The following is a 15,200-nucleotide window of genomic DNA, read 5'->3' on the forward strand; positions in this document are numbered from 1 at the left end:
TCCTGGAAATAAGAAAGTTGTGGCTCTAACCCCTTGATCCGTTTTCCTGATCTTGAAAATGTAGCTGACTTTCCTGTCCCTTTGTTACATAATCTGCAAAAGTGGGCTGTCAGGGGAGCAGCAGAGGTGAAGTTGTCTGTAAGTACAACACGCTAAGGTAATTAGCCACAGGAGATTGTTTTGTTCAAAGAAGTTCAAGTTTCCTGAAACTCCAGCTGGTGAGATTGTTTTCATGCTTTTCAAGTTGGCATTTGAACTTTCAAATGAAAAAAAAATGTTCTTATTTTTACACAGGGGTGTGTTAGAATTTTATTTCTGCCTCTCCTGGGTTGACACTAAGTCAGGACAAGAGGCAGCAGAGTTGAACAAATTCTGCTTTAGCAGACTGGGCAACCTTACATGCCAAGTAGAGGTGTATTATTCAAATGCAGTAGGGTGTTGCCCCCTCCCCCCACACACTATTTTACTGAGAGGTGATATATAGAATACCAATTATAACACTATTGATCTCAGACAAGTAGGCGGACTGACACATACTCCTACATATTCATTACATTACTGACCAGCACTTAGTTTCTTCTTTTCTTATCACTGTGAATGATAAATCGAACATTATCCCATATCACTGTGAATGATAAATCGAACATTATCCCATCTGCTAGATGTGGACTGACCCCATCACACATTAACGGCCTACTGGCTCCATTTGTGGCTCAAAGATCTCAGGGCACATACTGACCTTTCTTTCTTCATTTTGTGTGACATCATCTCTATGTTTACCTTCCAGTGGTCTTGTTTTCTGTCATCATTTTTGTTTCAATGAACACGTTTGACTCAAGGATATACATGTGGTCACTTTCAAAGTTTCATAAAGTGCCAAGACAAATGCAAATTACATTAAAAGTAGTTTTGTGTGTGTGTGTGTGTGTGTGTGTGTGTGTGTGTGTGTGTGTATTTTACCGTGGTTCAAAGCAAGAGAGCATAATCAAGGAACTGTTTCAGGAAGCAAATGGTCAAAATTAGCCTTTAAATAGAGACTGGGGAAAGTTCTTCTAATAGAGAGCATCTAATAAGAGGGAGTGACCAACAATAAATAGAATCTCAAAGAGAGAATGGCCAGAGACATGACATGATTCCAAGTGTATGCTGTCCAGAATGTATTTCCATGGGGCCTGTGCTTTGGCTTTCTAATGAAGATTCACTTAGCAATTGCATTTCCAGGAGAATATTCTTGTCCCATTGCTGCATAACAGTAAGTATGGGTTCTGACTCTAATTTCAATGTGAGAGCGAGGGATTTTCTCACCACCAAGCAATTCTCAGACACCAGCTGGGTGTCTCACAATTCAATTTAATTCTGTCACTATCTCCCTACGGATAAAATCAGATCCCACAGGTTAAGGGCTCAGTCCCGCAAGACTGCCCCCCACTTCAGATGCCAATGGCAAGCACAGGGTGTTACCTGGGCTTCTGACCTGCTAATTACTGATTGATGGTTCCCACAACTCCTTCCTTGGGTTTGATTATTTCTCACAGAACTCAGGAAACCCATTTACTCACTAGATTACTGGTTTGTTACAAAGCATATTAAAAGATATGAATCAACAGCCAGATGAAGAGATACATAACTGAGGTCCTGAGCAAAAGAGCTTCTGTCCTTATGGAGTTTGGGGCCTGGCACTGTGGCACATGAAAGTGTTCTAGTTCACCAATCTGGAAGCTCTCTAACCAGCCCCTCTTCACATAAGCATGGTTGATTAAATCATTGGTTACTGGTGACTGACTCAACCCCCAGTCCCCTTCTCTTCCCCAGAAATCAGGGGCTGAGGGACTGAAAGAAGTTCCAGCCCTCTATTCATCATTGGTTCCCCCTGGCAACCAGCCTTAGGAGCTTTCCAAAAGTCATATCATTAATATAAACTCAGTTGTGGTAGAAGGAGGCTTATTATGAATAAAAAGATACCCATTTCACCTTTATGGCTCTGAAGGGATTTCAAGAACTGAGGACAAGTGGCAAACATTATAACAAAAGATGCTCCCATTGCTCTTTATCTCTTAGAACTCCAGGGGTGTGGGGAGCTGTGATCTAGGAAGCATGGATGAAGACCAAATGTATATATTTTTTAGTACAATTCATAACATCACAGGATAGTTACTTGCAGAATATTAAGGTAAAGAACATAGATTTGGAATCAGGTAAACTCGGACTCAAACATGCCACCAAAAAGTAATTAACCGTGTGACCTTGGATAAATCATTTAATCCCTCAAAGTGGATTCTGTGGAGCAGCCTTCAGATTCCCACCCCCCACGCCTTCAGGACTGCAGCACCAATTCCCCTATTTGAGACCATTAATGGCTGGTGGCTTTGAGTCCCTCCCTGAGATTGCTCTCAGAGTTTCCTAGGGGATCCTCTGAGGTCTTTGTTGAGACTAATTATGGTTCACCTTCCTCTGCCCACTGCTCCACAGGTGGCTCTCCTCAGTCAAATCACTGAATCTAAGAATCTGTCCCTGAGTCTGTTTCTCCCAGTACATACTTGCAACCTCTCTTTGAGTATCTGTTTCCTTAATAACAGTATAGACCACTTCACAGTTTTGTTGATAATTTAAATAGGATAATTCATAAAAAGGATGTCTTACTGCTGACACAGTTAGCAGAAGAACATGCCATTATTGTTTCTGTGTCAAACTGGAGGAAGGCTCTGCTGTCCTTCAAGGTTTCTCTTCCTGCCACCACCTTCCTTTTTCCTTCTTGCACCACTAAGCTTTGCAAAGAGCTATTTTGTGTCTGCCATAATCTTTCCTTTTGAGGCACTCTTCCTGGCTTGCTATATAAGCTTTTTTTTTTTTTTTTAATTTTCCAATTTAAAACTCTGGTTTCTTCATGTGAAATAAGGCCCCAAATTAAGTCCCAATATTATGTGTTCCTTGGCATCTGGGGCAAGGCAGGAGTACCTCAAATGGCCTAATCACAAATTCACCTCCTCACTTTCACTCTGCTCCCGGGAATAAGATTTCCTAGGAAAACATTTCTTCTTATGATGGGGACCAGCCATCGTTTCTGCTTATCCCTGAGTACCAGCTTCAGTTCCTTACCTATCTATGGAACTGTTCAAATGAGCCAACCCCATCCTCCCTGGAACCCAGGAGTCACCCACCTTCTTGAAACTGCAAAGCCTGGCTCCCACTGCTACTGGCTGTTCACTCTGTTCACTCCCCACTGCAATGGTGTGTCGTCCTACAGGGTGTGCGGTGTCCTTCCCTACCAGCCCGCAAGTATGCGTGATGGATAAATTGTTGTCAATCTCATCTGTCCAGTGTCAGTTGTTGTGAATTTGTCATTCCCAGAACCCCAAGGAAAGAATCCATTCCTCACTCACAGGTAAAGAAGTGATTGAAACACTTCGCTAAAAGAAAAGGGCCCTTTTCAACGGCTCACTTCACTGCTATGAACTTTCATGCCTGAGATAAGGATTGTAAACAAGGCTCCAGGCAGTTTAGGGCATAGGGGCCGAGGGCAGGCCGCCCTAAAATGTGCCACTTTGGCATATTATTTTAAATTAAAAGTTACTTAAGAAACAGCCAGTGCAAAAAAGAACACCCTGACCTCCGTTTGTCTCCAGAAATCAGGTAGTGACTCTCCCATCTGAAAGGCAGCCTCCCTGCACCAGGACGGAAAGACACATTGTTATCATGAGAGATAAGGAATTCAGAGAAGAGAAAGAATCCTTGTTACTTTTTAGTAATTTAACCCCAGCTCACATCCTATTTAGAATTCCTTACTGATTAAACCCCTGAGCATAAGTTTTCATGGTCCTGTCAATTCCTCACAAATGTATTGTCTTTTTGCCTAAAAAGTCTAAAAACTGCCTACCATCATTTCTTTGGGTCTCAATTCCATTATTGGTCCTCTCTGCACATATGATTAAATTTTGTTTTGTTTTTTTTTTTTCCTCCTGTTAATCTGTCTCATGTCAATTTAATTCCTAGGCCAGCTAGAAGAATCTTGCAGGGTAGAGGAAAACAGATGTCTGTATCTGCAATCACACAGGTGTCAAACAGTGGCCTCCTATTTCAACAATTATTCCCTTGGTTACCTCTGCAATTCTTTTGTCACCCAGTCCCCTAAATTCCCTCTCTACCATGTCCCTAGATATTATTGTCCATGTCCACATATTAGGAATTTTGAATGCCTAAACCCTGCTTTGAGAAATTAAGATTGGTTTAGAGTCTCAGTCAAAAGATGCAGGTAAAATGCCAGGGAAGATGGTTGGAGTAGGAGGATCCTGGGCTCACTTTGTCCCAGAGACACAACTAGATAACACCCGTATCCATCTTAGTAACCCAGAGAATAACCTGGAGACTGGCAGAACAGAATCTCTGCTGCTAACTGTAGAGAAGAGGCCACATAGAAGAGGGTAGGAAGGGCAGAGACTCTGTCAGGAGCCAAACAGACCCACAGGCCATCTGTCGGAAGGAGGAATTCATGGTACAAAGAGGGGAGAGAAGCAGAGCCCCACACCAGGCACTGCAGGCACAGGGGACCCACAATGGGAAGACAAATCTCCATAACATTTGGCTTTGAAAACCAGAGAGGCCTGGTTCTGTGAGTTTTTTATATAAGTGAGGCTTCACACCTGGAACTTTAAAAATCAGTAGGCTCAGCTCTGGAATTACTGGTGGATGATGGGAAATTGAGTCTCTGCCCTTAAAGAGAGAGCACAACAGAAAGCCTTGCTGAGATATAGCACAGGAGAGGCAATTTGAAAAATACCCAGGGTATACAGGAAGGAGATTTATTTAATAACATCAGAGCATGTGCTGGAGGGGTAGGGATCTTTGGGAGACTTCTTCAAGAGCCAAAGAGCTGGTGGGCACCATTTCCCTCTGTCCACCCTCAGCCTAGGTAAACTAATACCTGTGGGAATAGCACAGCATTTAAACACTCTCCTCTTAGCTAGCTAACAGCACACCCAGCCCTCGCGTGCTTCTGCAGAGCTGCCTCCTCTAACCCTGCTGGTCTCAGCAGGAGTTTACTCAGGCAGCTTCAGGTCCCCTCCTGCAGCAGACCAGCACAGATTTTGCTGGCATCATGTGTCCCACCCCCTCATTCTCCTGTGGATACACCCTCCAACATGCCCGTGGCAGGAGTCCATCCAAAGTGTGCCATAAGCCTGGCAGTGAGTGAGCAGCCCCGGGAGGGGCCAGCACCATTCCAAAGTGACTTGTGCCCCATGGAGAGGGGAAGATAACCACACACAAACAAGTCCCAATGCAGCCTCTGTGGTGGGCTGGGGGCAGGCACTGGGATTGACTGCAGGCTGTACCCACCAAAGAGAGATTCTCAGGGAACAAAACAGGGAGAGTACCCTGCAGTTCAGTGCTACTGCAGCTCCAGAAAAGGCACGGTCTGACTCTGCTCAAATCCAAGGTGGCCCCAGACTGGGGCAAAACCCTGCCCAAAATAGGTAAAGAGGACCATCACAGATGACTGGACTGACGGCAAAAGTGGCTCAGCCACCACAGAAGAGGGCACGTAAAACACATAGGAGATGCCCCTCTAGTGCCAGGTTCTGGTGAACAGAAGACAGTTCACCAGGACAGAACTGTTCACCAGTACCTGTCATTACAAGGTACTACAGAACCTCATCTTCATAAAGCCACTACTTTCAAGAGTAGGAGATGTAGCTGACTTTCCTAAAACTTCGAAACAGACACAGAGAGTTAGACAAAATGAGACAGAGGAATATGTTCCAAATGAAAGAACAGGACAAAATCACAGCAAGAGAGCTGAATGAAATGGAGATAAGTAATATGCCTAATAGAGAATTTAAAGTAATGGTCATAGAGATACTCAATGGACTTGAGAAAAGAGTGGACGACCTCAGTGTGACCATCAACAAATAGATAGAAAACAAAAAAGAACCAATCAGAGATGAAGAACACAATAACTGAATTTAGAAATACTCTAATGATGGAATAAACAGTAGACAAGAGAAAGCAGAAGAACAGATTAACAACCTGGAGGACAAAGTAAGGGAAGGCAATCAAGCTGAACAGGGGAGAGAAAAATGAATATTAACAAAAGAAAATAAATTGAGGGAAATCAGTGACACCATCAAGCATAGCAACATTCACATTATGGGGAGCCCAGAAGAAGATGACAGAAGAGGGGGCAGAAAATTTATTTGAAGACATATAGCTGAAAACATCTCAAATCTGGGGAAGAAACAGAAATCCAGACCAAGAAGGCACAGAGACCTCCACTGAAATCAACCCAGGGAGGTCTACACCAAGACACATAGTAATTAAAATGGCAAAAAGTAGTAATAAACAGAGAATTTTAGAAGCAGAAAGAGAAAAGAATACAGTAATAGACAAGGGAAACCCCTTAAGCTATCAGGAAGTAGGTTTTTCTGCGGGCCAGAAGGGAGTGGCATGATATAGTCAAAATGCTGAAAGAAAAAACCCTGCAGCCAAGAATACTCTACCCAGCAAGGCTATTATTCAGAATAGTAGGAGAGATAAAGAATTTCCCAGGCAAACACAAGTTAGAGGAGTTCCTCACCACTAAACCATCCTTCCAAGAAATGTTAAAGGGGATTGTTTGAGTGGAAAGGAAAGACATAAGCAGGAGTAAGAAAAGGAGGAAGCACAAAAGCATTAAAGTATATTTATAAAAATCCGTCAGGGGACTCACAAAATAAAAGAATGTAAAGTGTGATACCATATACCTAAAACATAGGGGAAGAAGAGTGAATATTTAATGCTTTTAGAATGGGTTCAAACTTAAGCGACCATCAACTTAATATAGACTGCTATGTGCATAAGATGTTATATATAAACTTAATGATACACACAAATCAAAAACCAGTAACAGATATACAAAGAATAAAGAGAAAGGAATCCAGGTATATCACTAAAAAAAGCCAGCAAACCACGAGAGAAAAGAGCAAGAGAAGAAAGGAACAGAAGAACTGCAAAAACAACTGTAAAACAAGTAACAAAATGGCAATAAGTACAAACCTATGAATAATAATTTTGAATGTAAATGGACTAAATTGATCAAAATACACAGGGTGATGGAATGGATAAAAAAGAAAGACCCATTCTGTATTCTGCCTGCAAGAGACTCATTTGAGACCTAAAGACACATGCAAATTGAAAGGGAAGGGATGGGAAAGCATTTATCATGCAAATGGAACTGAAAAGAAAGCTGAGGTAGCAATACTTACATGAGACAAAACAGACTTTAAAACAAAGACTATAACAACAGACAAAGAAGGACACTACATAATCATAAAGGGAACAATCCAACAAGAAGACACAATTGCAAATATTTATGCACTCAACACGGTAGCAGCCAAATACATAAAGCAGCTAATAACAAATATAAAGGAAGTAACTGGTAGTAATACAATAATAGTAGGGAACTTTAACACTCCACTTAAATTAATGGAAAGATCATCTAAACAGAAAATCAGCAAGGGAAGAGTGGCTTTGAATTACACATTGGGCCAGATGGATCTAACAAATATATTCAGAATTTTTCATCTTAAAACAGTGGAACACACATTGTTTTCAAGTGCACAGGGAACACTCTCCAAAATAGATCACATATTAGGTCACAAAACAAGTCTCAACAAATTAAAAAAGATCGAGGTCATTCCATGCATCTTTTTCTAACTACAAAACTATGAAACTAGAAGTCAACCACAAGAAAAAACTCTGGAAAGAGCACACATACATGGAAGTTCAATAACATGCTACTAAATAATGAATGAGTCAACCAAGAAATCAAAGAGGAAATCAAAATATACATGGAGACAAATGAAAATGAAAATGCAATGGTCCAAAATCTTTGGGATGCAGCAATAGCTGTTCTAAGAGGGAAGTTTATACTTATACAGGTTTACTTCAAGAAGCTAGAAAACTTTCAGATAAACAATCTAACCTTACATTTACAGGAGCTAGAAAAAGAAAAACAAATGAAACCCAAGACCAGTAGAAGGAGGACATAATAAAGATTAGAGCAGAAATACGCAATACAGAAACTGAAAAAACAATAGAACAGATCAATGAAACCAGGAGCTGGTTCTTTGAAAAGATCTACAAAATTGATAAGCTTTTAGCCAGACTCATAAAAAAGAGACAGAGAAAGAGGACTCATAAACAAAATCAGAAGTGAAAGAGGAGAAATAACAACCAACACCACAGAAATACAAAAGAGCATAGGAACATATTATGAAAAATCATATGCCAACAAATCAGACAGCCTAGAAGAAAGGGATAAATTCCTAGAAACATTTAACCTCTCAAAACTGAATCAAGAAGAAACCAAAAATCTGGACAGACCAATAACCAGTAATGATATTGAATCAAAAAACTCCCAACAAACAGAAGTCCAGGACCAGATGGCTTCACAGGCAAATTCTAGCAAACAGTTAAAAAAGAGTTAATACCTATTTTCTCAAACTATTCCAAAAAACAGAAGGGGAAGGAGGACTTCCAAATTCTTTCTATGAGGCAGTCATTACCCTGATACCAAAACCAGATAAAGACACCACAAAAAAGGAGAACTACAGGCCAAGATCTCTGATGAACATAGATGTAAAAGTCCTCAACAAAATACTAGCAAACCAAATCCAACAATACATTAAAAAAAAAAAAATCATTCACCACGATCAAGTGAGATTTATTCCTGGGATATAAGGGGTGGTTCAATATTTACAAATCAATGAACACAATACAATCACAATTCAATAAGAGAAAGGACAAAAAAATGATCATTTCAATAGATATAGAAAAAGTGTATGACAAAGTACAGCATCCATTTATGATAAAAACCCTCAACAAAAATAGGTTTAGAGGGAACATACCTCAACAGAATGAAAAGACCATATATGAAAAACCCACAGCTAACACTCTACTCAACGGTGAAAAACTGAGAGCTTTCCCCCTAAGATCAGGAACAAGGAAAGGATGTCCACTCTCACCACTTTTATTCAACATATTACTGGATGTCCTAGCCACAGAAAACAGACAACAAAAAGAAATAAAAGGCATCCAAATTGGTAAGGAATAAGTAAAACTATCACTACTTGCAGATGACATGACACTGTATATAGAAAACCCTAAACACTCCACCAAAAAACTACTAGAACCAATAAATGAATTCAGTAAGGTCACAAGATACAAAATCAATAGGGGAATCCACTGCATTTCTATACACTAATAATGAAGTAACAGAAAGAGAAATTAAGAAAACAGTCCCCTTTATAATTGCACCCAAAATAATAAAATACCTAGGAATAAACTTAACCAAGGATGTGAAAGACCTGCACTTGAAAACTACAAAACATTGATGAGAGAACTGAAGATGACACAAACAAATGGAAAGACATTCCATGCTCATGGACTGGGAGAATAAATATTGTTAAAATGGCCATACTACCCAAAGCAATTTACAGATTTAATGCAATCTCTATCAAAATACCAACAGCATTTTTCACAGAACAAATAATCCTAAAATTTGTATGGGGCCACAAAAGACCCTGAACAGCTAAAGCAATCTTGAAAAAGAAGAACAAAACTGGAGTTACCATAATTCCAGATTTCAAAATATACTACAAAACTATAGTAATCAAAACAGCATGGAACTGGCACAAAAATAAACACACAGATCAACAGAATAGACCAGAGAGCCCAGAAATAAACCCATGATTATATGGGCAATTAATCTTTGACAACAGAGGCAAGAATACTCAATGGGGAAAAGATAGTCTCCTCAACAAATGGTGTTGGGAAAACTGGAGAGCTACATGCAAAAGAAGGAAACTGGACCACACTATTACAGCATACACAAAAACTCAAAATAGTTTAAGGACCTAAATGTAAGACCTAAAACCAAAAATATCCTAGGATACAGCACAGGCAGAAATTTCTCTGATGTAGGCCACAGCAACATTTTTCTAAGTATGTCTCCTGAGGGAAGAGAAGTAAGCAGAAATAAACTACTGAGACTACATCAAAAGAAAAATCTTCTGTACAGCAAAGGGAACAATCAACAAAACCAAAAGACAATCTACTGAATGGGAGAAGATATTTGCAAATGACATATCTGATAAAGGGTTAGTATACAAAATATATAAAGAACTTGTACAACTCAACACCAAAAAAACAAATAGTCCAATTAAAAAATGGGCAGAAGGCCTGAACAGACATTTATTCAAAGAAGACACACAGATGGCCAAGAGACACATGAAAAGATGCTCAAGACCACTCATTATCAGGGAAATGCAAATTAAAACCACAATGAGCTATTGCCTTGCACCTGTCAGAATTGCTAAAATAAAAAACACAAGATCTAACAAGTATTGGCAAGGATATACCACCAAATACTATTGGTGGTAATGCAAACTGGCACAGTCACTGTGGAAAACAGTATGGAGGCTGCTCAAAAAATTAAAAATAAAATTATCATATGATCCAGTAATTTCACTACTGGATATTTACCAGAAGAATATGAAAACAATAATTCAAAAGATACGTGCACCTCTATGTTTACTGAAGCATTATTTACAATAGCCGAATTATGGAAGCAACCCAAGTATCCACTGGTAGATGAATGGACAAAGAAAAAATGGAATATTACTTAGCTATAGAAATGAATGCAATCTTGCATCTGCAACAACATGGATGGATCTAGAGGGTAAATGCTAAGTGAAATAAGTCAGTCAGAGAAAGACGAGTATCATATGATTTCAGTCATATATGGAATTTAAGAACCAAAAAGGAAAATGAACAAAGAAAATAGAGACAAACCAAAAAACAGACTCTTAACTATAGAGAAGAAGCTGATGCTTACCAGAGGCATTAAAGGTATTAAGAGTACATTTATCTTGATGAGCACTAAGTAATGTATAAAACTGAATCATTATATTGTACATCTGAAACTAACATTAACACTGCAGTTCATTATGCTGGGGTTAAAAAAAAGAGACAGGTACAATGAATTTTTTCATCTCAGTCATCAAAATATACTCCCAGCTGTCAAATTCAACTTTTATCTAAGGCTTTATTCTTTCTATATCTCTCACCCATTTGCATATTTCACTTGTTCTCTTTAAGGTAATTACTTTCAAATATCTCTCTATTTTGGCTTCACTCCTGAGGGGCAATTTCATATTTCCAACTACCACATGGATAATTCGGATGGCTGGCCTATCATCAACTCCTATTCTATATTTTAAATGAATTTATGTTTCCTTTAACACAAGTTTTCTTCTATGATTGCCTTATTCCTATTTCTCCATTTTCTCCACTTACATTTCCTAGTCTCTGCTCAGATGGATCGAGTCTACAGGTACATAATAAGACTAGCTGTGCACTGTCCCAACCTGGAAGAGGCATGCACTATCTAAAGGAGGCAGACCCCTGTCATAGCACATTATTTGCATGCAGAGATGTGAATGTATTGTGCCTCATGTGATTTTTTAGGTGAATTCAGAAATTCAGATTTTCATATGAAATTTTTCAATTTTTAAACATTGGTTCAAATTTGTTCATCATTATTTGGGCCGCACAAAATATCTGTGGGCTACATTCTGCTGATGAGACACTTGTTTGCAATCCGGAACTCAACAATCTCTAAGTCTTTGTCAGCAAACAGCACCACATCCATTGGGCAGATGTTCACACACTGGTCTATAATAACATTATGAAAGTATCTATTTCATTATATCATCGCTGTGCTTTAAAAACAAAAATTAAAACAAATAAACAAAAATCCCAGAGCTGCCTGGCCTTTAAACCTCATCCTACACACTCCAAGCAAACTCATCTTCACAAAAATGTGCTGTGTTCATTTGTGTTTGTACATCTTTTCTACTGTGCTTGCCACCATGTGATTATCTATGTCCCTGCTGCTTAGCCAAATCGTATCAATCCTTAAGGGTCACTCAACTCATTCAAAGCAAGCTTTCTTGATCAGTGCAGTCATCAGTGGACCACTTTTATTTTGAATCCTTGATGCATTTATAGCAGAGAGCACATTAAGTTGCCTTTAAATACATTATCATGCATTAGTAGTACTATTCCAAGTACATTAGCACTCTCTCTTAAACCAGAATGAGGGCTGAAACAGTTCTTGACTCATGCCATTTTTATATTTCTCAAAGTACTCAGCACTATTCTTCAGCATTATGTGACAAATTTTCCTGTGTTGCTCAGACTGCTAGTACATAGGACAATAACCCTAATATTCGACCACAAATGTAGCTGGTAACACCCTTTAGAGTGGATAGGTGAGGATGTCATAATTTGAACGCAGCCCATGTCTGGTAGAATGATGGAGGGGGTGGAAAAAGAGAGTAAGTAGTGGATAGAGGCCAGAGGGACATCTAGCACATCTTTTTTAAAAAAAGATTTTATTTATTTGACACAGAGAGAGAGACAGCAAGAGAGGGAACACAAGCAGGGGGAGTGCGAGAGGGAGAAGCAGGCTTCCTGCAGAGCAGGGAGCCCGATGCGGGGCTTGATCCCAGGACCCTGGGATCATGACCTGAGCTGAAGGCAGATGCTTAGCGACTGAGCCACCCAGGCGCCCCAGACATCTAGCACATCTTAACGTAACTACTTACTTACTATATAAAAAGGGAAGGGGAAAATGTCATGATTATTTAACAGAGAATTTGAATTCCCAAATAAATTATCCTACAAAAAAAATCAAACTTGACTTTTCAAACATTTTTGAGCTGGTTAAAATGAAAAAAAAAATCACATCGCAAAGAAAAATTTGTAGGCTTGTTTAGCAAATTAAGACCACCATATTTATAAAATAAAAGATCCTTCAAATATTTTGCACAAATTTAAATTTTCAAAAAATAGGTCAAATGTTTACCCTATGTTTGGTCAACTGAAACACCATTTATCAAACTGATATTAAACTGGACTGCAAATCCTATCCTACAAATAGTACAGGTGTGTCACTGAGGCTGATATGCACATGTGCGTATTACATACATGTGAAATGGCTAAATGGCTGGGCATACTATTTTCATAAGTAGTTTTACCCTCTAAAAGTCCTTTAGACTATCTTGAATCAAATGGTAAAGAAACAGTGAAGATGAAAATGCTTTGACATTTGGTCAAAGAATTTGAAAATGCAAATGCAAAAATTGTAATGGTTTTTGGGATTTAAGATGATTGAACATCAGATAAAAGTCAATATTCCTAGGGTGCCTGGGTGGCTCAGTCGTTAAGCGCCTGCCTTCGGCTTAGGTAATGATCCCGGGGTCCTGGGATCGAGCCTCGCACTGGGCTCCCTGCTCCGCAGGAGGCCTCCTTCTCCCTCTCCCACTCCCCCTGTTTGTGTTCTGTCTCTCGCTGTGTCTCTGTCAAATAAATAAATAAAATCTTTAAAAAAAAGTCAATATTGCTTACAAAATACCTGGGTATGGAGAGTGTATGCAAAATACTCATGTGAAGAGTATAAGAGTAAGGTATATTACAGAACTCTGGCTTCATTAGGTCTATTCCTATTGTTTTATTCTAAGTTTTACCTAGACTTGGATGGAAATTTAATCAAATAATATTATTTTTTTTAGTCCTAATAACCAGCTTTAAGAAGAAGTACAGTGGAAGGGTATAGATCTTTCTGTACTAGTACTTCTATGGCCAATTCGATTTTTATTGTGATATTGTAATTAACATTATGCTAAAAATAAAATGGACTGCATTATGATTTTGTCCACAACATTCAAATATCTTATTGCTAAAATATTCCAAAATGAATCCAGTAAACATTTGCTATTTCCAAATAGCCTGAGAGATGGATCCAACCTTTTTTACCAATGACAAGTAAACTAGGCTCAGAACAGCTGTGTTGAAACCCCAGAAACCAAAGCCAGTCATCCAAGTCTGAAATACTAACACATTCCATTCAAGATAGAAAAACAAGCATCCATCCAAAGTAAAGAAAACCCCACGATTAATCAAGTAACCAGTCAACATTCATTTCTCTGTTATTCAAGCTAATAGTTCTTTGAAGTTTGAAGTTTCTGCCTTTGTCATTTATTGATGGTTCCTACAGTCACAGATTCAATGTCAAATGGGAGAGTTCCATTGACCCCTTTGTCCAGAAGTAACTTTGAGCAGCTGATTATATTTTTCCATTTAAAAAATGGCAACATTTGTACTAATGCACAATGCTTGATCCTTCTACAGAGCATTTCAACTATGAATGCTAATGCCTGCCCACACAAATAAACTGGAGTGCTGGAGCCGGATTCAGAATCATTCTGGTGTGTTCTATGTCTTCCATTGCTCAAACAGTACCTCTCAAAGCCAGCTTTCCACTCCTTAGGCACCAATATGGAATGACATATTTGGGGGATGCTCCAAGCACTCCACTCCTATCAGTCATCTCCCCTACCAGAACTGATCATCAACATCCGAGTCTCTGTGCAATGCTGTGAGTTCCATGTCAGGGTTACATGTATGTCCTTAAAATGGTTGGAAGTACATTTATGGAATTGGTACCTATAATCTTGGGCTCCAAAGTCACCATCCACCTTACACCATTGTACTGTGAGGCCTCTAGGGTTCATTATTAGTTCTTGTATGTGTTCTGGTGGTTGAGATGCCACTGTACTATGGTTAAAAATGTAGTCTTTCACTATGTTAAGAACTGAGTCATCTGACTGAGCAGATAAACAAGGTGCATCAACCAGTACGGTCATTTCTGGTAACCTGTCCAATTGAATGCGTGAGTCTTTTTTGGTAAAGCGTCCCAGTTTCCCATTCTGTTTTCACACACCACCAAGACTGGGGATTTCTCCTTCTTGGACTAATTCCTCCGCAGTGTTAGTCCCATGCTCTATGACTTCTGGAAGTCATCTATTGGCTTAATAGTCTCCTGTTCAGTGGTGTCCACCTCTTGTAAAAGAGACACCAATCGTTTATCCTGGAGCTTCCCCTTAAATCACTAAAACGCTATATCAGGACATCCTTTGTGATGTTCTCTCTTGGATCTCTGGGACAATGAGCTAATCCTGTCTAAATCATGATCCTTTTCTGAGAATCTTGATGAGAGGTTTGTAGACTCTATTCCCAGAAAAGTCATAATCCATATCCTGCCTCTGTGCCTCCTGCAACAGCAGCTCAGGTGCAGCTCCACGGTCCCCTTCACCAGGAGGCAT

General features: G+C 39.3%; 1 pseudogene; it reads right to left on the reverse strand.

Moving 5' to 3' along the window:
* Positions 1 to 14,069: 14,069 nt before the first annotated feature.
* Positions 14,070 to 15,200, reverse strand: LOC112821303 (cytokine receptor-like factor 3; annotated as a pseudogene).

This window comes from Callorhinus ursinus, unplaced genomic scaffold, assembly GCF_003265705.2.
Source record: "Callorhinus ursinus isolate GAN/ISIS: 27379988/994484 unplaced genomic scaffold, GSC_fseal_2.0 scaffold10, whole genome shotgun sequence".
Taxonomy (NCBI): Eukaryota; Metazoa; Chordata; class Mammalia; order Carnivora; family Otariidae; genus Callorhinus; species Callorhinus ursinus.